The sequence below is a fragment of the Pseudorasbora parva genome, chromosome 25 (genome assembly GCF_024679245.1).
Source record: "Pseudorasbora parva isolate DD20220531a chromosome 25, ASM2467924v1, whole genome shotgun sequence".
In the NCBI taxonomy this organism is placed as follows: Eukaryota; Metazoa; Chordata; class Actinopteri; order Cypriniformes; family Gobionidae; genus Pseudorasbora; species Pseudorasbora parva.
Window position 1 is genome coordinate 10,682,570 of NC_090196.1, and position 24,589 is coordinate 10,707,158.

General features: G+C 38.8%; 1 long non-coding RNA gene across 1 annotated transcript; it reads left to right on the top strand.

Annotated features, from left to right (window-relative positions):
• The first annotated feature begins 21,541 nt into the window (after positions 1-21,541).
• LOC137065363 (uncharacterized) lies at positions 21,542-24,223 on the top strand. The gene is made up of 5 exons (XR_010901628.1): positions 21,542-21,764; positions 22,266-22,306; positions 22,528-22,671; positions 22,921-23,006; positions 23,688-24,223. It is a non-coding gene; the product is annotated as an uncharacterized lncRNA (long non-coding RNA).
• Positions 24,224-24,589: the final 366 nt, after the last annotated feature.

The window sequence follows — 24,589 nt, forward strand, 5'->3', positions numbered from 1 at the left end:
TGTTGATCCTCGTCCTGCCTTTAATCACATCACTTTTTCGTTTCCTCTTATTGCTTTCCTCCAACAAAACCTTTTCTTTCTTATGTGTCTGTGCTGCTTCGGACATGACTATATTATCCGACGAACAAAGTTGGGCTCGCACGTCTGAATGTAAGGAAGTGTGGGTGTTGGTGGAAGTGACGTATATGCCGTAAAGCAGTCGAATTTTGTAGTTCTTTTTGTTCTCGGGTTACTACCCGAAACCCGAAGTTTAAAAGTACGATTAAAAACGATACAGACCCCATCAGGCTATGGCAGACGTGTCATTCAACCTATTGTAAGTCGATTTATCATGACAAGAGTCTTAAAAAATAAATTATGAAGGTTGAAAAGTTACCTAGTGCTGCTTTAAATGTTACTGTTACAGTGAACGGTTTTAATGTCCCGCCTATGCTTGACCTGGTCTATGGGCTAAACGGAATGGGCGTTGCGAAACTCATCGCTTCACAAATCGCTTCACTACATCACCAAAAATAATGACTGCTATTCCGCCCCCACAGTCCAAACAGGAAGTAATAATGTCCTCAATTTTAAACAGGCCACTGTAAATCGTAAACTTCATGAAAGTATGGGAAACAGACAGTTTTTTTTCCTTCCTTTTTTCTTTTGGCAATATGTAATGAGGAAATAGCCTACGCATCGTAATGTAAAGATAAATAAATAATATAGCTAACTTATGTTTAACATTTTCGGGACTGAAACTTTATTTTATTTTCCCTGATCAAGCTGCACTCAACACTTTCCCAACACTGCTCAAAATAGTTGTTCTGATGAAGATTTGCATAACTCCCACACACACACACACACACACACACACACACACACACACACACACACACACACACACACACAAGCGCGCGCACGCACGCACGCACGCACGCACGCACACAGACACACACACACACACACACACACACACTTTTTGTGACATATGGGGACATTCCATAGGCTGTACAAACCGTATTTTCTATCCCCTTACACTGCCCCTGCCCCTTAACCTACCCATCACAGGAAACATTTTGCATTTTTACTTTCTAAAAAAAACCTCATCCTGTATTATTTATAAGCATTTTGAAATGTGAGGATATGGCCAATGTCATCCTCTCCTTGTAATACCTATGTCATACCCATGTCATTATACACATTTGTGTCCTCATATGTCACAAAAACATGCCCACACATCTATCTATCTATCTATCTATCTATCTATCTATCTATCTATCTATCTATCTATCTATCTATCTATCTATCTATCTATCTATCTATCTATCTATCTATCTATCTGTCTGTCTGTCTGTCTGTCTGTCTGTCTGTCTGTCTGTCTGTCTGTCTGTCTGTCTGTCTGTCTGTCTGTCTGTCTGTCTGTCTGTCTGTCTGTGTGTGTGTGTGTGTGTGTGTGTGTGTGTGTGTGTGTGTGTGTGTGTGTCCTTGTTTATATTACATTGTGGGGACCAGCCAGCCAGTAAATCATACAGCCTACATGATTTTTTTTTTTTTTTTTTGCAGAATGCAGAATGTTTCCTGTGATGGGTAGGTTTAGGGCTAGGGGCAGTGTAGGGGTATAGAATGTACAGTTTGTACGGTATAAAAACCATTACGTCTATGGAGAGTCCGCACAAAGATAGTGAACCAGACACTGTGACAGTGTGTGTGTGTGTGTGTGTGTGTGTGTGTGTGTGTGTGTGTGTGTGTGTGTGTGTGTGTGTGTGTGTGAGAGCCTGTTTATGTGGTTTATGAGGACACAAATTTGTATAATTACATGGGTATTACACTTGTATTACTCTAGAAATGTGGTTTATGAGGACATATCAAATGTCCTCATAATTCAAATGGCCTTAAAAACATACTAAATTATGTTTTTTTGAGAAAGTAAAAATGCAAAATGTTTCCTGTGATGGGTAGGTTTAGGGGCAGGGGCAGTGTAAGGGGATAGAAAATACAGTTTTTACGGTATAAAAACCATTACGCCTATGGAGAGTCCCTGTAAACCACATAGACCAACATGTGTGTGTGTGTGTGTGTGTGTGTGTGTGTGTGTGTGTGTGTACACTGATCAGGCATAACATTATGACAACTGACAGGTGAAGTTAGCCAAATAACAGTGATTATCTCTTCAACACTAGGCAGCATGTGAACATTTTAGCATGTGAGCAAGTTGATGTGTTAGCATAGTCTGGCCCATGTGGTCCAATCAAACAAGACGAGCTACTGTAGATCAAAATGTCAAGAAGTTAATGCTGGTTCTGATAGAAAGGTGTCAGAATACTCAGTGCATCACAGTGTATTGAGTATGAGGCTGCATAGCTAAGGACCAGTCAGGGTGCCCATGTTGACCCCTTTTTACTACCAAAAGCACAAACAGTGTGCACGCCCATACGGAAATGTAATATATGTACATATATGTCCCTATATCCGGGTAGTGATGTCATATATGTTTCATATAAGGCAATACATTATTAGCGCATATATACATTCTCACGATATATGAAGATATAGGTTTATACCATGTATGAAATACCCATAGAATAATTATTATATATACATATATTAAAATTATTTATATGATGATTTTTTATATGGTACTGTATGTTAATGCCATATATGTAAACAATATATGTCCAATTTATATATGTAAGTTTATTTAAACATAATATATGCAAACATTCAGTATGCTTGTATTGGATTTTAATGGATTTATATAGTGGTGTTTGAATCCTGGCATTTCATAATTTGGTTTTGGTTCAGGCTTCGGACATTAAAAGCTCCATGTGTGTTTTCCTCCCCGTTGTAAGTGTACAGTTTGAGCATTCGCTTGGTTTCGTGTGAGCATCTAGTTTTGCTTGGGCAGTATACACTCTTTTGTCCATGTGTTTAGGGTTGTTTGTTTAGCATGCGGCTTGTGCTCATCATAGCCATTGCGTGTACTTTCATGTTTTGTTCTGTGTAGCATGTAACGGTTACTCTGGTACATGGGTGACATTTTTCATCCTGTCCTCTAGAGGGCAACAGAGGGAGGAAGTGGTTTTAAGGTTACGAGTAGCATAGAGGAGAGGCATGGCAATGGAGAATGGGTGAAAATGCCTGGAATCACATTGTGTTTGAGAGTTAAGTGAATTGTACATTCTAATGCTTTACAATCTTGTTCAAATGCACATTTTTATGTACCCATAAAAATGTTAATTCATAGTGTTTGGAAGTTTGCAGAGAAGCTTGCAGAGGACTCTGTTATGGGGCTTGAGTGCACTGATACCTACTTCTGACCTGTGTTGGATTGTGCCAGTGCCTAATCTAGGATTTAGGATTGTATATCTTCATTGCCTGCTAGGACTTCTACAACACTCAAGAGACTTGCATTGCAGACTGTATATCCTTTTCCCTCTAGGGCATTTTGAATTGTTTGGTACTGTTTTTTGTTTGTGTATCACTAGTATTCTGGGTTTAGAATTGATTTACTGTTTGTTTGTTTACTTATAGTGTTGAGCTTTGATATTTACAATGCTGTCTTGGATTTCCATCCATGTGCTAATTGTTACTATGTTATCTCATTCAGTGGTTAAATAGATACAATTTATTTTCACTCCCTCATTGAGAATCTTACAGTTAGTTTGAACACAAACTATTGGCAAAAGTGAATTCCCGTTTTTTTGAGTATTTCTTATTGTATAAAAAACTAAGACGAGCCAGTTACAAGCATGAAGGGGTTTGATTGTTTCGATTGTTTATTTTTGAAGTCTAATAAAAAGCCCATTAACCTCTGCACCCTTGAGTCCTTCATCTCTTGCCTCAACTGACAATAAGTAACATTATAAATATTTTATATTTTAAATGTCATTTGTTTTATACATAGTATAGATTTTAAGACTCTACAGCATTTGACAGTGATAATGATTTGTCACATATATAATTTAAACATATATAATATGTGGACTAAAGATATATGTCAATATATGGAATTTCTGATGCTGTGCATATATGTGCATTTATGTTTTTACTCTATATGAGCATATTAGGATATTTCATATATAAGACCTATATGTCAAAATATGTTTTATACATACATTAACATATATAATATATGGGATACATATATATGTCAATATATGGAATTGTTCCAATTTCTAATATGTTTCATATATGTTTTTACTTTATATATCACATATATCGCATATATTGATATTTCATATATAGACATATATTACATTTCCGTATGGGCGTATGCATCAGATCTGGACCACAGAGCAATGGAAGAAGGTGGCCTGGTCAGATGAATCACGTTTTCTTTTACATCACGTGGATGGCCGGGTGTGGGTGTGTGTGTGTGCGTCAAACCTGAGAAACACATGGCACCAGGATGCACTATGGGAAGAAGACAAGCTAGCGAAGGCAGTGTGATGCTTTGGGCAATGTTCTGCTGGAAAACCTTATTTTGCCATCCATGTGGATGATACTTTGACACATACCACCTACCCAGGGCCGTACCCACCATTGAGGTCCTCGATAATTCTCTGAGGTGTACAAAACAGAAGTTGCAAAATAATATAGCCTATTAAGGCAGCGTGTACAAACAGGTGTTCTTGCCTCGTCCGGCGTATGTTTTCAATTGTTTCCAATAGATGCGCAGCACTTTTCAATAGCGCCAACAGCTGGTAGGGTTTGTCCATTTTTACGCGTTGAGCTCCCACAGTTTAAAGGGAGTGAAATGCTGTTTCATGCATGCTGAGCTTTTTACACTGTTAAAGACTTGGATTCCCATCCTAAAAATAGACAAAGTTTCAAAAACTAATGTTGGACGTTTGATGGAGTATTTCTGTGTCAAAAATACTCCTTCCGGTTTCTCACAAGTTTCAGAGAGGTTTTTTTAGAGTATGGCTCGGCTTGACGTGGATAGAGCGTAAGGTCCTTGTATGGGCCGTACGGGCTCTTCTCCTGGTAGGGTGCGCGTACGCGTGCGCGTGACTAGAGCGAGAGAGGAAATGCACGCCCATAAACACTCGCTCAGGTGCAGATCCCGTCGTCTGTGAACACTTATGTCCTTATAGTCCGCGCCGCACTCCACTTTATTCCTATGGGTGACATCAATTGACTTCAACGCTTCAACACAGCATTCCGGGAAGGCAGCGCTGCATTTGAACCGATTTGAACGCAGAAATGATGGGAAGCTTCACAACATCGCTTCAGTCGTGTCGCAAAGTGGATTTCCACGGTCACTGCTGTCACAGGACTTCACCAAATAATACCAAAGAAGTGTGTTTTTGACGCAGCGGTAAAGGTTTGGTCCTGCTTTGGAAGCAGTCGGTGAGTAAAACTGCTTCAAATGTCTATGCTGTTGGCTATCGTCGCGTGAGTAAACATCAGTAAACGACACAATCGCGTGCTTCATCATTCAAATGCGCTAACGGTTACTCCATTGTTGTTTTATGTATTATGTTACACTAGTCTGACGTGCAAAATTGTTTTGCTTGCTACTGCTAAGGTTTACACTAAATACAGTACATACCACAGAGACGGTCGTCCTGCAGTTCCTGTTTCTCCTGTTCAATTTATTTCAGCCTCCGAATGTGATTCTGTCACGGTTCGTGAATTCAATGTCTCCTTCTGTCTGTGTTGTGTGGTGTTGTTGGAGGCGTGGTCACTGATTACTCATCACTGATCACTTTCACCTGCTGCACCTCATTACCGGGCCCATATATTCCTTTGTCTCACTCAGTCTTGTGTCAGATTGTTGCAGTGTGACTTGTGGGTTCCTGTGTGCTCGTGTTCTTCGTGGGATTGCGTCACCTCGGTTCCGGTTACACCTGACCACGTTACTTTACTTTTCAAGTGCCTGGACGGCTTGAAGAGAACAACATTAATACACGTTTAAATTTTTTCTTGTGAATTATCAAAGAATGATAAAAGGGGGAATTGTTGAAGAAATTTTTATAATTTATGTTTGAATTCACATAAGAAGTCAACATCTGTTTCTGCCATAATAAAACACCATAAGACAGTGTCTTTTGAAACCCAGGGGGTAGGGACGGGAACCCTAGTTTGAGAGTTTTCCCTCATCAGGGCAAGTTTGACTGTACTTTTCTCTAAAACTATACAGTAAAATGACTTGTACATAAATACAGTAATAGTCGGGGTCACTCTAAACAAATATTAAATGACAGAATGAGCAAACCTATAAAGGAAAGATTTTTATGAATTTTTGAAATTGGACACCATGTAAGTGATTGAATAGACAGATTATTTGCAGTTTGACTGCCCTTTTCCCCAAAAATATGCAGTAAAATGACTTGTAAATAAATACAGTAATAGTCAGGGTCACTTTGAACAAATATCAAATGACAGAATGGGCAAACCTATAAAGGCAAGAGTTTTATGAATTGTTGAAAATTGGACAGTGCAAGTGCTTGAATGAATTTTGGGGCAAGTTGGACTGTACTTTTCTATAAAACTACACAGTAAAATGACTTGTACATAAATACAGTAATAGTCGGGGTCACTTTAAACAAATATTAAATGACAGAATGAGCAAACCTATAAAGGAAAGATTTTTATGAATTTTTGAAAATTGGACACAATGTAAGTGTTTGAATAGACATATTTTTTGCAGTTTGACTGCCCTTTTATCCAAAAATATACAGTAAAATGACTTGTAAATAAATACAGTAATAGTCAGGGTCACTCTGAACAAAAATAAAATGACAGAATGAGCAAACCTATAAATGAAAGATTTTTATGATTTTTTAAAAATTGGACAGTGTAAGTGCTTGAATGACTTTTGGGGCAAATTTGACTGTACTTTTCTCCAAAACTATACAGTAATATGACTTGTTAATACATACAGTAATAGTCAGGGGCACTATAAACAAATATCAAATGAGAGAATGAGCAAACCTATAAAGGAAAGAGTTTTATGGATTGTTGAAAATTGGAGAGTGCAAGTGCTTGAATGAATTTTGGGGCAAATTTGACTGTACTTTTCTCCAAAACTATACAGTAAAATTACTTGTAAATAAATAAAGTAATAGTCAGGGTCACTCTGAAGAAATATCAAATGACAGAATGAGCAAACCTATAAAGGAAAGATTTTTATGAATTTTTGAAAATTGGACAGTGTACGTACTTGAATGAATTTTGGGGCGAATGTGACTGTACTTTTCTTCAAAAATATACAGTAAAATGACTTGTAAATAAATGCAGTAATAGTCGGGGTCACTCTGAACAAATATCAAATAACAGAATGAGCAAACCTATGAAGTAAAATTGTTAATGATTTTTTGAAAAATGGGACAGTGTAAGTTCCCTTTCGAAAGGGAACTCGCGCTGCGTCAGCTGACGCTACGGGGAACGCCTTCAGCATGACAGGTGTCTGAAATCGCTATCAAATCACAATCCTACTGACCGTCGGCAGCTGGTGATGTCATCACCGTGCGACCAGGAAGTATAAAAAGGCACCGTGCCAACATGACAACATCCTTTCGTCTTCAGGGAGTGTTTTGTCTGGTTCGCTGGAAAGTCAGAATAAAGTGCACACGCAAAGTGAAGGGAGCGTACAGGAAGTGCGCTGATCCGTGTCCCAGGTTTCTTACGTCTGAGGACACACACACCCTTTGTGTGCTCTGCCTGGGGGAAGAGCACGTGCGGGAGGTTCTCGAGGGGGCCTCCTGCGCGAACTGCGAGCGTTTTCCGTTGAGGACGCTCCGCTCTCGCCTGGCCTTCTTCTCGAGGGAAGAAGAGCCAGCATCTGGGAGCGGTCCCGCTCAAGCTGAGGCTGAGCGGCACCGTCTGTCCTGGGGCTCCCAGATGGACCTGGCTCATCGTCTGGAGAGTACAGTTCTCGCGGATGATCAGCCAGGTCGCGAGAGCAGGCTGACGGAGGAGGAGTCGGATGGAGACTCCTCCTCGTCGTCAGCCCATGCTCTTCCGGTCGATCAGAGGATGGCTGTGGATGAGGGGGAAAATGAAGCTGAGGCTGAATCCTCCCAGCCATCCTGCCCCGTGTATGGGGAGCTGTACGATGTGATGGGGCGCGCGGCGCTGAGACTTCAGCTGCCGTGGCAGAGAGCCAGGGGAGAGGCCGCCCGCCCTGACAGATTGGGCGATCGGTTTCTCCCCGACCATAGCCGCCCAGCTCCCGGGAGCCTTCCATTCCTCCCCGACCTTCACGAGCAGGTCGTGGGGGCATGGAAGAAACCCTACTCGGCGCGAATCCATCGGCATCAGCGGTTTAACTTCGCTGATGTCGAGGGATTGGCCGAGGCAGGGTATGTGTTGATGCCGCCCATCGATGAGACGTTCGCGAACTATCTCGCGTCTGGGCGGCCATCGACACTAAGAGCTCCTGCCCTGCCGTCTAAACCTCGCGTCTTAACGGCAGGGCATACACGTCGGCGGGTCAGGCGGCGGCGGCCTTGCACACAATGGCAGTGTTGCAGGCCTATCAGGCCGATCTGCTGAGGGACCTCGATCAGGGGGAGGGCCTACCCCCTGATGCGATGGCTGAGTTGCGCCGCACCACGGATCTCTCTCTCCGGGCGGCCAAACACACGGCAGTCGCCATCGGACGGTCGATGGCGGCTATGGTCGCCACGGAGAGGCATCTGTGGCTGAACCTGGCGGACATCGGGGGGAAAGAAAAGGCTTTTCTCCTTGATGCCCCGGTCTCGCCCTCTGAGCTTTTCGGCACCTCCGTCGAGGCGGTGGTGGGAAGGTTCAGAGAGGCGAGGGCGCGCTCAGCGGCATATAGAACGTGTATTCCGCTGAGGTCCGGGGCGGCGCCCAGGCAGGAGGGTGTCCCTGGCCCTTCGAGGTCCGAGGATCATTAATAGAACGGAAGGTCCTTGTATGGGCCATACGGGCTTTTCTCCCGGTAGGGTGCGCGCGCGTGACTAGAGGCGAGAGAGCAAATGCACGGCCGTAAACACTGCTCTCAAGCTGCAGATCCAGTCGTCCGTGAACACTAATGTCGGTTATAATCCGCGCCGCGCTCCACTTCATTCCTTCACTTTGACATTAAGAGACTTCAACACTTCAGCACAGCATTCCGGGAAGGCAGCGCTGCATTTGAACCGATTTGAACGCAGAAATGCTCCGCAGAAATACACTCCAAGAAGTGTGTTTTTGACAGAGCCGTCCCAGCGATAAAGGTTCGGTCCTGCTTTGGAAGCAGCCGGTGAGTGAAACTGCTTCAAATGTCTGTGCTGTTGCTTATCGTCGCGTATGTAAACATCAGTAAACGACACGATCGCATGCTTCGTCATTCAAATGCGCTAACCGACTTCATTGCTGTTCTATGTAACATATAACGTTACACTAGTCTGACGTGCAAAACCGTTTTGCTTGCTACTAAGGTTTGGTCGCATACAATAGTCCATAAACCAAATCATGTCCTCATAAACTGAGAGTAAAGACAAATGTTGACAGGCCACTAAATACAGTACATACCACAGAGACGGACGTCCTGCTGTTGCTGTTTCTATTTCAGCCTCCGAATTAGATTCTGGATCATATCTATTAGCTGAGATCGATAGCAAGGGTTTCTCCACGCTTGAGGACGTCACCGCTTTGCGCCTTCGTCATTCTTTAGCCCCGTCCACTCGATACGCCTCCAGGCGCTCGTTTTTTTCCGGAAAGACTCGGTACAGCTCATATTTCTTTTACAAATATGATAAAACTAAAGACTTTTCGGAGATATGAAGGATGCAATACTACTCTATAGGTACTCAAGATTGACATGAGATTGACTGAAACTGAGTGTTTCACCCCCCCTTTCATTGAATTAATTAATGCTATTGCGAAATAAAGCCAGAGAACTGTTGTGCGGCTGACTCGTTGAGGTGTTCTGTTCATGAATAAATCTGATTCAACAAATTGGTTGAATGAATGACTCACTGACCGACTAGGCCTATTATTAAGACAGTGATGTGCTGCCACCTAATGGGGTCTTAATAACTCTCATAATCTAAGTATAGTTTCATTAAAATAAAAAATAAAATAAAAAATGTATTTCAAAAGATTAGGCCTATTATATAAAATATAAATATTATATTTAAATCTTTAATCCCATAACACTATATATGTAATCGTAATTATGTGTTAATCTTCTGAGCAGCATTAAAACAATTTGCAAATAGGTCTAAATGCCACTTCAGAATTCATAAAAAGAGGACAAATATATTTAAAAAAAGATTAGAATTCTTGCCTTTATTTATATAAAATAATTGCCCTAAAAAAATTATAAAGCTATATTATCTAAAAACAAACAAACAGCAACAAAAAACTAATAGAATAACAACCAAAACAGCAGATGCGCTGTGATAGTAAGTTTAAGCTTAAGCTTCATCCCTCGTCCAAAACTCAGTGTTGTGTCCAAAACTCAGTATGCTGTCTAAAATAATAGATATGACTGCACTGCAGCATATTTAGCCTTCACCAGGTAAATTGATACTGGTCTGTGCTAGAATGTATCTATCTTTCGCTGTCCAGTGGGTCACGTAGCAGATGCAAGGTAGCCTACATTAATATTTCTGAAATAATAAATTAGCTACTATTTCTCTAGCACGTTGGTTGTCGAATCCATGCTTATAGAAAAAAGAACCCTTTCTAGTCCTTGTCCAGCACGATCTGTGTCAAAGAATTAGTCCGGTTGTTTGATGAGAGAGAGAGTTTATTAAACAGTTTAATAATCCGTCCAGCAGCACGAAAATGCGTATAAATAGTACATGTATGCAATGCCGTGGAAAATATACGCCAAAACTAATTTTGGGGTGCATATACTACGGTGTTTTTCACGTGCATATGATACACACTTTATGGCGTATTATACGGACGAACCTCCCACCAACACCCCCATCCTACCCAAGAGCGTGTCATATGCACACCATAAAGTGCGTATCATATGCACACGAAAAACAGCGTAGCATATGCACGCCAAAATGAGTTTAAGCGTATACATTCCATGACATTGCACACTCGTATTAGACACATTTACATGTGATTGGGTTGGTTATTCTGCATGGAACTGTGGAAACACCGAGAGTAGCACGGGTTGATCTTTGGTTGACCAACCAGCGGAAAGGGGCATTTAATGCAAGCTCACACATAGATATCGAATATTCAAGCCTTTATCCATTTTCTATCCCTGAACCTAAAAATATAAAATCAAACCGAATTCTCATTTACATTTTTTTTTTCAAAAAACGAAAATGTAATAAATGAACTGTTTTCTCATTTTCAACTTGATATTAAAACGAAAAACCAATGATCGCAAAAGTACAAAGACCACTTTCATTCGATATATTCAGACTTTCATTCGATATATTCAGACTTTCATTCGATATATTCAGACTTTCATTCGATATATTCAGACTTTCATTCCATATATTCAGATTTTCATTCCATATATTCAGACTTTCATTCCATATATTCAAGTTTCATTCCATATATTCAGACTTTCATTTCATATATTAAAGTTTCATTCCATATATTCAGACTTTAATTCCATATATTCAGGCTTTCATTCCATATATTCAAATTTCATTCCATATATTCAAACTTTCATTCCATTGTAACAGAATAGCAAATAGGAATTTACTTTCACTGTCACTTTAAAATGAATAGGGTGGAGTAAATTAATTAGCGGAAATTAGTATATAAAGGCGAGGTCTGTTTCACCTGAGAGCCTAAAAGGACACGTCAGTGTTGTTGTTGGTCAGCATAAGCCAGGAGTTAATTTGACTGAGAGAAAGAATTGGTTACCATGGAAGAAAATTGCCGCTTTTTTTAAACTTTTATTGCTTTTAAAGACATACAAATATACAAACAGTCATGGGTACAATAAACAAACACAGTAAGACATAAGTACAATAATAAAACAGAGTAGTGACAAACTTAAAATTTAAATAAAAATATGAAAATGTTTACAAGTAGAAACACATTTTACAGCTTTCTTATTTGTTAAATATAATATTGTATTAAGGTATTGTTGCATTTCTAATTTTAGAATAAAAAATAAAGGTTTATTACCCCCAAATTTACATTTATGGATACTAAATTTAGCTAAGAGTAGCATCAGATGAATTAAGTAATATTCCTTATGGTAAGAATTGTTAAAGGAAAAAAAGCCAAATAAAACATTTTTAAAGCATAGTTGAAAGCTGGGCATGACGTGAGAAGTACAGAAATCTGACCAAAAACAAACAGAATAAGGACAACTCCAAAACAAATGATAAAATGATTCAACGTGTACTCCACAAAATGTACATAATATATCAATGTCACAATTAAACCTGTTTACAAGATAATAATTACAGGGGTAGTATTTATAAATGAGTTTAAGAGAAATTTCTTTAATTTTATTTGTGATTAAATATTTATGAGGAAGTTTCCAAATTTTGCTCCACAATAGACCATCAACATGACCATTCCAAAATGAAATACAAGCAGGACTGGAGACAATATCCCTTTGAAATAAAGACCGAATACAACGGTTATTATTCTTAATAGGAGAAAGAGAGAAACAGATACGACCAACTTCAGTATCAGCAGGATCCAATGGATATGGAGAGGGCTGATGACAGGCATTTTTAAGAAGCATTTTTAGACCAGAGGGAATAGCATCCATAACCACAGCATAATCTTTAGGAGTGACTGGAATATTATATTTCGAAAGAAATTCAGAATAGGACAGCAAAAGACCTTCACAGTTATAAAGTTGACTAACATAAACTATGTTGTTACTAAACCAGTACTCAAGAAATAAAGATTTAGATTTATACAGAATGTATTTATTATTCCAGATAAAACATTTGTTTGGAGAGAAGTTGTGTTTATAGATTAAATTCCAAGAAAGAAGCATCTGTTTGTGAAAATTAGAAAGTTTTAAGGGAAGTTTTGTAATGCTGTAGTCACAGAGTAAAAGGAATTGAAGACCACCAACTTGTGAGAAGATAAAGTGAGGTATAATGTTCCAGATAGATGTTGGTTTTTTCAGGAATTGCTTAATCCAGTTAATTTTAAAGGTGTGATTAAGGGTGGTAAAATCTAAGAAGTTCAAACCTCCATTTTCAGTTGAGTTCATAACCACAGATTTCTTTATATAATGGATTATATTTTTCCATAAGAAGTTAAAAAGCATATTATCAATGATTTTACAAGTATTATTATTCACTGCTAAGGAGAGCGCTGCATATGTGAGTCTCGAAATGCCTTCTGCCTTTGTGATTAAAACTCTCCCCCTCAAAGATAAGTCTCTTAGTAACCAGTAATTAAATTTTTTCTTTGCTTTATCAATAATTGGGGAAAAATTTAGCTCACATCGGTCCTCTTCGTTCTTTACAATTTTAACGCCTAAATATGTGATCTCATCTTTAATGGGAATATTACAAATTGACAGAAGATTACAGTTTTTAAGAGCCAATAATTCACATTTATTAATATTCAGGTAAAGCCCTGAAGCTTTAGAGAATGTATGGATAATCTTAAGGGCTAAAGGTATTTCTTTCGCATCTTTTAAAAAAAGAGTGGTGTCGTCTGCTAATTGACTAATGATAATTTCATTACCTGCAACATTAATACCTCTTAAAGGGCTCTGTTTAATATGATCTGCAAGAAGTTGTGAACAGAGTAAAAATAAATATGGGGAAATTGGGCATCCCTGTCTGATACCACGACTGAGATTGAATCTGGGTGAGGTGCCATTACGCAGCTTGATTGAACAATTTGCATTAGAGTACAGTGTTTTTATGGAGTTAATAAAGAATTCACCAAAACCAAATTTTTTTAGGGCTGAATATATGAAATTATGTTCAACAGTGTCGAAGGCCTTATGGAAGTCTAAGAAAAGGATAAAACTCTCATCTGAGTATAAATGTGGGTAATCGACAAGGTCTAACACCAAACGAATATTATTAGAAATATGTCTGTTACGCATGAAGCCTGATTGCGTGTCATCGATAATAGAATCCAAAGTTCTTTTCATTCTGGAAGCAAATATAGAGGCTAAAATTTTATAATCATTATTAAGTAGGGAAATTGGTCGCCAATTATCTAAGAATAAAGTGTCTTTTTTTGGTTTGGGAATTAGAATAATAAGGCCTTGTGTCAGGGTAGGAGGGAGTTTACCATATTCAATAATTTGCAAGAAAAGATTTAAAAGAAACGGAGCAAGTTCTACTGAGAATGTTTTATAGAATTCGGAAGTTAAACCATCTACACCAGGGGATTTATTATATTTAAGCTCTGAAATGGCTTGAAGGACTTCCTCTATACAAATAAGCCTATCACAATGTTCTTTTTGGTCTTCATTTAAAGATTTCAAATTAGTAATACTATCTATAAAACTAGAGGAATCGTTTTCATTAAACCTTGATTCATAAAGAGTCCGATAAAAGGTTGAACAGTAAACTGCAATGTCTTTTAAATCATGTGTTAATGTATCATTGATATTCAAGTTTAAAATTGTTCTAGTTGAAAGAAATATGCTGAATTCTGTTCACCCTTTTCTAACCATCTCTGTCTAGATCTAATGAAGGCCTCTTCTGCCTTCCTTTTATAAATATCATCTAATTGACTTTGAAGTGTTAAAAACTCTAAATATTCACAATCGGAAAAAATAGAAGGAGATTTCTGTGTAAAAGCTGTAATTTTAGAAATGATTATATCCTCTTCAAGTCTTTTCGCTTTAGATAATGAACTTCCAAATTTTCTAAGAAACTTACTAACCTCAAATTTAAATAATTCCCAATTAGTGCAATAGTTATTACTAATCTGAGCTATATTCAAATATTGTGTAATCAAACTGCGAATGGTCACCTTTACAAATTCATGTTCCAATAATGACTTATTGAGCTTCCAATATGAGTTATGGAAGTTATAGAGCAAAAAGAGGAGTGTAAAGAAATATTGATAGACACTGCCTTATGATCTGTTAATGGAGTGGGAAGAATATTAACAGAAATATCTTCTTTCTGTTAACTACAGGGAGTTAACCAGTAGTCAATACGAGACATAACGGTACAGGCTTTATTATTCCATGTGAAGGATCTAATCCCAGGGAATTTCTCTCTCCAAATGTCTATTACTCCAAATTTCTGCATAAAGGCCTTCAGTATAGAATTATGATAATTTACATTGCGAGGTGGCCACCGGTCAAGGGAGTTATCTAAAGTGATATTAAAATCCCCTCCTATTAAAATAAGTGAATTTGGGAATTTAGACAAAAAGTATGTAATTCGAGTCTCTAAGCTTTTAATTAAAACATCATTTTCAGATTTAGAATTGTATCCATAAAAATGTATTATAATTACGTTTATCAGATCTAATTTACAAACTAAAATAATATAATGACCAAGGGGATCCCCCTCAGAAAATAAAATGTCCCCAGAAAATTTGTTTTTTAATATTGCAACACCAGCCTTACGCTCAGACCCATGAGCAAACCAAACATCGTTACCCCATTGTGCTTTCCAATAGTTTACATCTTTGGGAGTTGAATGAACTTCTTGAAAGAAACAAAAGTCAGACTTCTGCTGTTTTGCAAATAAAAACAAAGCCTTACGTTTAACATTTAACCTTAAACCCCTGACATTAAGAGTTACTAATGAAAATGACATGAAATTATGAAGAACTTAAGGAACAAGAACAATATCAAAAGAAAACTTCCATTCCCTTCAAAATAATAATGAATAAGTATTTTCCCGGTTATGAAACTATACATGTTATAGTCAACATTATGCAGAAATTTACTCTTTGTAGACCAAGTGGTTTTATAAACATAGCTAGTTGGCTAACAGCAGGTCACAATGAAAAGTGTTTATATTACATGGTGAAGAGCACTTGATTTCACGAGGGTGAACGCACCTCTTTCCCATCGATGAATACGCGCACACCGATGAAGAACGCTTTTTTCCCTTCCTTCCTAGCAGCTTCAACCAACGGCCACCTCTTCATCCTCAGCAACTTGTCTGCTTGAGACAGATCTTCTGTGAATCTCAGCTTGTGATTCCTAAGGTATTCAGAGTTGCCTGCCGCCAAATCAGGTCCCGCGTAGATCTTCTCACGAAGCGAATGATTATTGGTCTTGGTCTACTGTCCTGCTCTTTCAGCCTTCCAAGTCGATGCACAACATCTATGTTATCTTTGAAGGAAACGATTGAATCAGGAACAATTGAAACACAGACTCCGATGACTTTTTGCTTGATGTTTTCCTCAGAGTGTTCTGGAATTCCGTACAGACGGAGGTTCCATCTTCGCTGATAGCGTTCAGCATCGTTCAGTCTTTGCTCAATTTCGTGGATTTTGGTGCTGTTTGTACTGACAGTAGCTTTACAACTTTCCATGTCTGTTTTCAAGTCATTTACTTCTTCAAACACAAAGTCAATGGATTTCTTAAGCGCCTCAATGCTCACGGTATTGTTGGTAATCAGTTTTCCGAGGTCGTCAGCGCTTTCCTTAATTTTGGATGTCAATGCCGCAATGATATTATCTTGCAATTCCATCAGAGAAATGTCAGCTCGAGATTTCTTTTGCTGAGGTTTCACAGGCGTATCTAAGTCGGAGTCGTGTACGAACTCGAGACTTGGGCTATCAGACCGGCTGGCAACTGAACGTTTTTGGTGATATTGATGGTCTGCCTCGATCTGTGGATCATTACCATCAGTGACAGGAGCATCAAAATCCATCTCTTCCACTAGAATCTTGGAGGTAGAGTTTTTATTTTTTCCTTTGCGTTTCACCATGCTATCCTTAACGTTAACTTCCATGTGCGCCAGTTAACGATCGCCAGCTCGAGAGAAATTTAAGATAACTTGAACGTTTTTTCTTTTCTTCTTCACCTGAACAAAACGGCCTAATGCATATTCAAACGATTGTATGCGACCGGGTTACATATAAATAAAATATAAAGAATGGAAAGTACAATTAGCTCAGCTATAAGAAATTGCGACCACACCGGCTGCCATCTTGAAACGCCCCCGAAAATTGCCGCTTGTTCATCTCACGCTGTCTGGTATGACGCGGAGTCTGTGACTTCCGATGCGACGCACTTCAGTGATCGGCTGGAAGCAAGACAAGTTCAAAGGCTGTTCCTTTCCTCCTGGAGCCTGATGAGGTCCCTCTAAACTCTCCATTCACGCCAAATTGTTTGGCGAGAAGGTAGAAGTACAAATATACCGACACAGACTTTCAGGGAGTTGTGCAATGCATCATCAATTGCAAGATTTCACCTTTCATGTTTTTGATAATGGAACTATCACAAACTGACATGGCACTTAAAAAAAAAAATGTATGTGTCTTCTTACCTGAAACAACTATTGTTTGGAGTTTTTGAAGGAATACAAATTCCTCTGTGAAAATGAAGTGGAATTTGTGTCTTTATGGAATAAATATAAAAAAGTAAATCATATTTTGGCATCAGTCTGGCGCCTGAAGTTTTGGAAAATAAGTTATTAAACTGAGGTAATGGCGGCCACCACTGTTACACCATATTAGGGGTGACCCCTAATAGTTGAAGATTCAATGCATCGATATGCAGGACCGGATTCGACCATTCGAATCTTCGCGGGTGTTATGAAACAAGGATCATACCATTTTGGCAATATGGGGGTGTTCAATATTGGTGTTATAAATGAATGAATGAATGAGGCATTTATATAGCGCTTTCAAATGTACTACTGTACACCCAAAGCGCTTCACACTCATGTCAGGGGTCTCTCCTCAACCACCACCAGTGTGCAGCATCCACTTGGATGATGCGATGGCAGCCACAGTACAACGGCGCCAGTGCGCTCACCACACACCAGCGATAGGTGGAGAGGAGAGAGGGTGATAGAGCCAATTCATGGAATGGGGATTATTAGGAGGCCATGATTGGTAAGGGCCAATCAAGGGAATTTGGCCAGGACACCGGGGTTACACCCCTACTCTTTTACGAGAAGTACCATGGGATTTTTAATGACCACAGAGAGTCAGGACCTCGGTTTAACGTTTCATCAGAAGGACGGATGTCGGAAGGATAAAGATGTGTCGCGGCACTGAGCAATCGCCCCTTTAAGGGTACTGAGCTTTACATCGGACGTGCCGCACCTTTAAAATTTGAACACATATACTCCGACGGCGGTATTCGACGTCCGTCTGCGGCGATTAAATGTATATTTCCCTCAAATCGTGAATGTACATACTGATTTCACCCTGTGCTACAAGATACACTCATCGTGCAGCTCTTCTCTCAGAAGTCGATTCAAAATTGAGCTGATTCAACTTTGAGTGAAAGACAGAGAAGTTGTGTTGTATGGGGATGGTAGAAACCCACCCAAAATAGCGTCGGTTAAACAGGCGTCGGTAAAACAGTTTTTTATTTTTTCAGTCGATTTTTTTTTTCTTGGTTCTTGACGGACAAACCAATTTGTCAGATGTCCTTACATATATGTCTTGCCACTATTGGGCAGGTCTGATCCTTAATAACTACAATAAGCCAGAATAATTTGTAAGCTAGATTTATGCCTATTTTTTTCACATCTTCGTGGCACACCACAATGTGTTAATATTTGTTTTAGTGTAACAATTTATGATTTGCAAAAATAACTGTTGCATCTGTGTAGATTTCATGAGCAAAGTGTATGCGCGTTGTACAAGCTATACATTATGGTAAAGCATGCGCCCTTAAAATAGCATAATGAACAACGCGCAACGCGCCGCTGACTTTAGACCAGGTTTTTTCTGGTCAGCGGCGCAATCGTTTAATGGAACAGCAAAATAGCTCCAGGGATTGTTTGCGCCGGAACACGCCTCCTTTTTTGCGCTGAACCACCCAGGGAGCGCAAGTTCATTCACTAGTTTAGCGACGTGTGTCGCATTATTCAACAAAAAAAGATCAAGCCCATTCCGTCACAACCAACTCTCTTTATTTTTCTTCCACTTCCCCTCTCTCCAGCCCCTCCTCATTCTCTTAAAGAGACCTGTGATAACACATAACCACACCACATCTCCCCTTCCAAGAACAAAACAACAAAACAGAAGAACATTCCTATATCACAAAGAATATTCCCATTCAAAATAACTGAACTAGTGTGTTTTTTCCCTCTAAACATCTGTAGCGACTCAGGCGAATCAAACACACAATCGCCAGTTACATTTAACAAATATGTTTTGAAAGTTGTGCTGATGGACAGACCTTCCCCCAACACAACAGCTACCCTGGAAACCATCTGATAAGATGTTTTATGGCCGGAAAGAATGTGGCCACATGAAGTCTTATACACAAAGAGTTTAAGACACAGAGCTTTTGCCTCAAATTATAGACAAACCATCTATAAATGAACATGCACCCCGGGACATTATATGTAAACACATAACTGTCTTGTAAAATGTTTATTCTGTATGGTATTTTGCATCTTTTTGTCTGTGTCTTAACAAAGTACTAGTTCAGATAACCTCATATATGTCATGTCTCCTATCAAATTAATGCTCACTTCACGACTTACACTTCCATGTATATCACTTATTCAGAAAATGCAGTGTGTGTTTGTTGCATTAATTATAGTATGAAGTCTCAGAGACCCACTGAGTCAAACTTTCAGAACAAAGAGCTATAAAATCTGCTGAGGAATTTCCCGCCGGGAAATCCCAACACTCTCATTGGTTAAGTCTAACCCTGGAGGGTGGGACTATTTCCAGACCATAAAAGGAGGACCTCGGATGCCCTCCCTGGCTCTTACTCCTCTTCTCTTCTCCGAAAATCTTTTGCTCTTACTTCTTCAACTCTCTCCCTGTGGGAGCCAACACCCACTTAAGCCATGCCACCAATGCAGGCCCTCCAAGCAGGCCTCAGCCCTTCCAAAAATCTTCTCTTCTACAATCCGATCTTCAAGAACACGAAGCATCGCTAAAGCAAACAGCCGCTTCCCTCCCAACCTCGGAAAGGACCGCCGGACACGCAGAGACACATGCACATAAGCGAGAAGCCAAAACGAAACCAAAAAGAATGCAAGTATTCTTATTCTTACTGCTGTAAAGAGGGTGTGTTATGTCCCTGTTGGGATAAGTTAACTCCGTGAAGGTCGTATTTGATGAACTGAAGGAAAGCATGCCTTGCTTACCCCCCCCCCACTCTCTTTGTCTCTCTCTCTCTCCCTCTCTTTGTCTCTCTCTCTCTCTCCCTCTCTTTGTCTCTCTCTCTCTCTTTTATCTCTCTCTAACTTCAGTCTATTCATTATTCTCTTTTATGTATTCTTTCGTTAATATCTATACTTCTACTCTCTTGATGCATATTTCGTATGTACTTTCTGTGTGAATTGTAGTGTTATTTGTAGTCTGTGTTTATTAAACCTCCGAAAGACATTTAATGAGTTGAATCTGTTATTCTGCCACATACACAAAGTCAATGAAACTTGCGATCTAAACGTTACCTAACTGCTTATGCTACTATGTTAGTAAAGTAAACTGTATGACCATTTGAAATATTGAACTTGTCCTGATCAGTAAAGTTAATGTTTCTTATGCGCTCGTAAAGCAGTAATCCCTTATTGAGAATTAATTTGAAAAGTCTATAACTAATTTGCAGGACAAACTTAGTAGGATAATTTCAAGCAATGTCATAAAGGGTTACTTGTATTTAATTAAACAATTTTCCCTATCGGAAAATCTTAATACGTAATGAACAACTGGCAAATTATATTCATAAATTTATGAATATTGAATATTAAATCCCTTTTGAGTTAATTATTCCCCGAGACATTAAACTCATAAGTCATAGTTGTTACACATCGCATTAACATATGTCTATTTACATACACATATTATCTTTTTTTTACTCTTCTTTTCACCTCACTGTGTGTGAAACCCAAATTAGCTTTAGGGTGACTTATAAGTCCAACTTCTTTGGTTGAATCACTGTTCTTCCTGAACGGGTTTTGTATAACACGGGAGTTTGGACTGTTTGGTCCTCTGAATGTTCTGGGGGATGCTCCCCAACCTCTGTTTGATCATCAGGTTTTGTGAACGTTCCAGCACATGGTGTGGTGACTGGCATAGGAACCAGATGACGCCTGTTCCTTCGAATGGTGCCTTGAGGGCTTTCCACCAGGTATGAACGAGGTGCTGAATGGGATGCAACCACCGTACCCTCAGTCTTTGTGTCCGTAATCCAAACTCTCTGACCTGAGGAAAGGTGACTGAGTTGTCTTGCACGATGACGTGTGTTGTAACTGGCAGTCTGCTTCTCTCTCTTTTCCTTTTCCTTTGCCGCTACAACAGTGTAATCAGGGAGGTTTGGAATCAGAAGCGAGTGATGCTGTGGTATCGGAGTGCGTAGTCTTCGCCCCATTAGGAGCTGAGCAGGACTGTAGCCATTTGCCAGTGGTGTTGTTCTATATGCCAGCATTGCCAACACTGTAAAAAGTAATTCAGGGTGTTGTCTGTAGGAATTTATTTTAAAAAGTATATTTATTCCAATAAATTGATTTTCTTTTATTTTTGAATTAATTTAAGTTTTACATAAGTAAAAAGTGAGAATGTTTTTGCAACTTATTATTACCTATCAAAAAAATGATTTCCCTGACCTTCACAATAAATTGTTTCTACAAAACTCTATTTAAGTGTTTATATCTAAAGTAAAACGTCACGACACGCCCACATGCTGCAGCAGAACAACGAACGAGATCGTTGCGCGTTGTCACCTGGCTGTACCGGACCAGTTTCGGGTTTCTGTGGAGTTTTTGAGGATCTTACAGCGTGCAACCGATGTAAGTATAGCTATTTACATTGCAAGTTAGGTTTTAGCCGAATGAGCACGCATTTTTAACTAAAATGTAAAAGCGTCGCCTGTTTCAGACAGCATTAAGTTTGTCAGTTTTGCTGGCGCCGCATGAGGCCTACCGAAGGTCGTGAAATTAACAATAAAAGTTACGTTAACTGTTAGGTTTGTAGTTACTGTTATCCCCGCATGGCTGAAAAATATGAGGACATGACATAATATATTCCTGGTGTCTCTGCAACGTGGTATCATGAAAATTCGTAAATGTGTTGTTGTGTTGCAAAGCAGCTGTTTATGGACCTAGTCCGCTTCAACATTGTTTAATCAGTTTTTAAATGCTTTAACTTAATCTGTTGATATATTTGTCTGAAATATTTTGAAACCATTTGATCTAGTAAAAAGATTATATATCTATTTTGCGTTGCATTAACATCAATGATCCTGATATTTTCCTAAATAAACATTTGTTTCATCTGTGTTGCTTCTTTAGAAGACCATCAAATCTACTGGGAGGAAAAGTTCATGGAGTAGGTAAGCTTTTTAGTAGGTTGAATTGAGATAAATGTTTCAGAGGTTTGTTGTTATCTGTCATTTTAAAGGAATTAAGGTAACCAAAAGTCAGTTATTGAGTGTCAGGAAAAAAGGAACGGAAAAAAAAAGTATCATCCCTTTCTGATTTTTGGATTGCATTAAAATGAAAGGTTGTCAATTCTTGTGTTCCAAATGACAGTTAAACAATTGATGTATTACAGGTAAATGAAGAATTCCGAAGGTGTGCTGCAGTTCCACTAGAATCAGTGTTTATGTCCCAGCTGGACAAGTACTCCAAAACTTCTCGACCTGTTTAGTGCGCGGTTGGTCAACGCATCAATAACTTGTTAATGGAACTGATACAGGTGAGGCAAAAGTGGTAACAATGTTGCAGGGGCATATTCATACAATAAGTACTTTATTCACTTGTCTTGCCTATAGATGAATATTGCAAAAAACATTTTTGTTTACAGCTGCTAATTAATTTTAAATATAAAAGAAAGAAATATGCCGGTAAGCTCTGTTAAATAGGTAGTACAGACCCACACTGATAATTGCATTGCGTTATATGGCCTGCAAGATTCAGTTTTTCATTATTCATTTGCCAACTATAGGATCCAAGTACCTCTGTGGTGAAGGAGAGACTCTGAGATGCGAAAACATGGGAGAGAGTGGGCAAGAGCTCATCTCTGACTACTATGTAAGTATTGTTTAAAAAAGCATAGTTTAAATTTTTTTGGGGGGGAAGCATTTATTCCTCAGATATCAATCTTATGTCTGTCTGAGTTTAATACGGAGCTGGAGTTGAGGATTGGTTAGCTTGTCTAAGAACAAATACTATAATTGGGTGGAAATGGCTTGTCTGATGGCTCAGTCAAAAGTTCAAAAACACACCTACAAACAACCAAATGTCTGCACAGGAACCAGTTATCAAAATTAATCTTTTGGTCTTCCAGTGTCTAGTAAACTTGATTTAAAATATACTGTCATATTTTTCAACTGCAGCTTCACAGAAGTAAAATCCTTGTTTACATGAATGCAGGAGTCATTAATTATCTGCTGATATAACTGTAAGAGTGGCATTTTCAGATACTTTTACTTAACCACAACTATGTGTTACCAGCTGAACCCCTCTCCCCTTTAAGGATTTAGGCCTTGGAGGTGACTTGTGTATGTGATTTAGTCTCGCAGGTTTGTTGTGTCAAGTGAGACTGTACTGAAAGTTGTACTATGAAGCCAGTTCAACAGGCCAGGCTTACTGTGCAGGAGCTGGCTCGACCAAACTTAAAACCTTTTGTGAACTTTTAATGTGTGATTTTATTGAAGGCTTTTCAAGATTGTTCTCTGTTGCCATTTATTGTTCTGTTTATGTCTCATACAGGGAAAAACAGAGAGCAGTGTGCACAAGGACTTGCACAATATGCAGATATATGTCTGTCGTGAACCAGATCCAGTGGGCATCATCGTTGAGGGAATCCTAGGGCATGTTGCCTGCTTCTGGGTATGACATATGCTCTGAACCTGCAGTATCCACCACAACTCTGCAAAACATCTGAGATGTTCCAAAGACTTTTTGTGGGACTTGACACACTGCGCCCAAAACCTTCCTCTTGATTCATGACATTAAAAAACAAACTTCTGAGTTAGTTGGTCAAATGCCAGCCTCACACTCATAAATGGCAATCTTGTGTTTTTCAGAAGATTGTTCTGAATGTTTAATTGTTAATTGGCTAGTAGAATATGGCACATGTTGTACTTAAAATGTGTTCTTGTATTAATTTATTATGTTTTAATAAATATGAAAAGGTAATGTACTGTACATTTTATGTATCGCTCAGGTGAAGAGTCACTGTATTTTAATGTCAGTGTTAAGAGTACACAGATTGAACTTTGAAGGTGTTCAATGCTGCACTTAAAGATGAGGTCAGAAGTTTTTGTAATTTTTTATGTTACAAATGTTTACATTACCATTATTGTTACATTAAAATTGATTACAGAAAATGTACCCAATAGTTTATGACAGCTGTTATAGAGCAATAAACGTTGGAAACGAATACATTGCTTTCCTTATTTATTAAAGTTATGGCAATGGTAACTAATTATTTAAAGTGGATTAAGAAATAATTTGTCTAAATTAATGAGTAAATTAATTAATTAAAATAAAAACAATTTTTATTTTAAATTTTACTTATTTTAACTAAGTATGATTTGGTCGATATGCTGCTCATTAACACAATGGTTAAACTCAAATGTTTTACTTTATCTTGTAGACTCTACTTAATT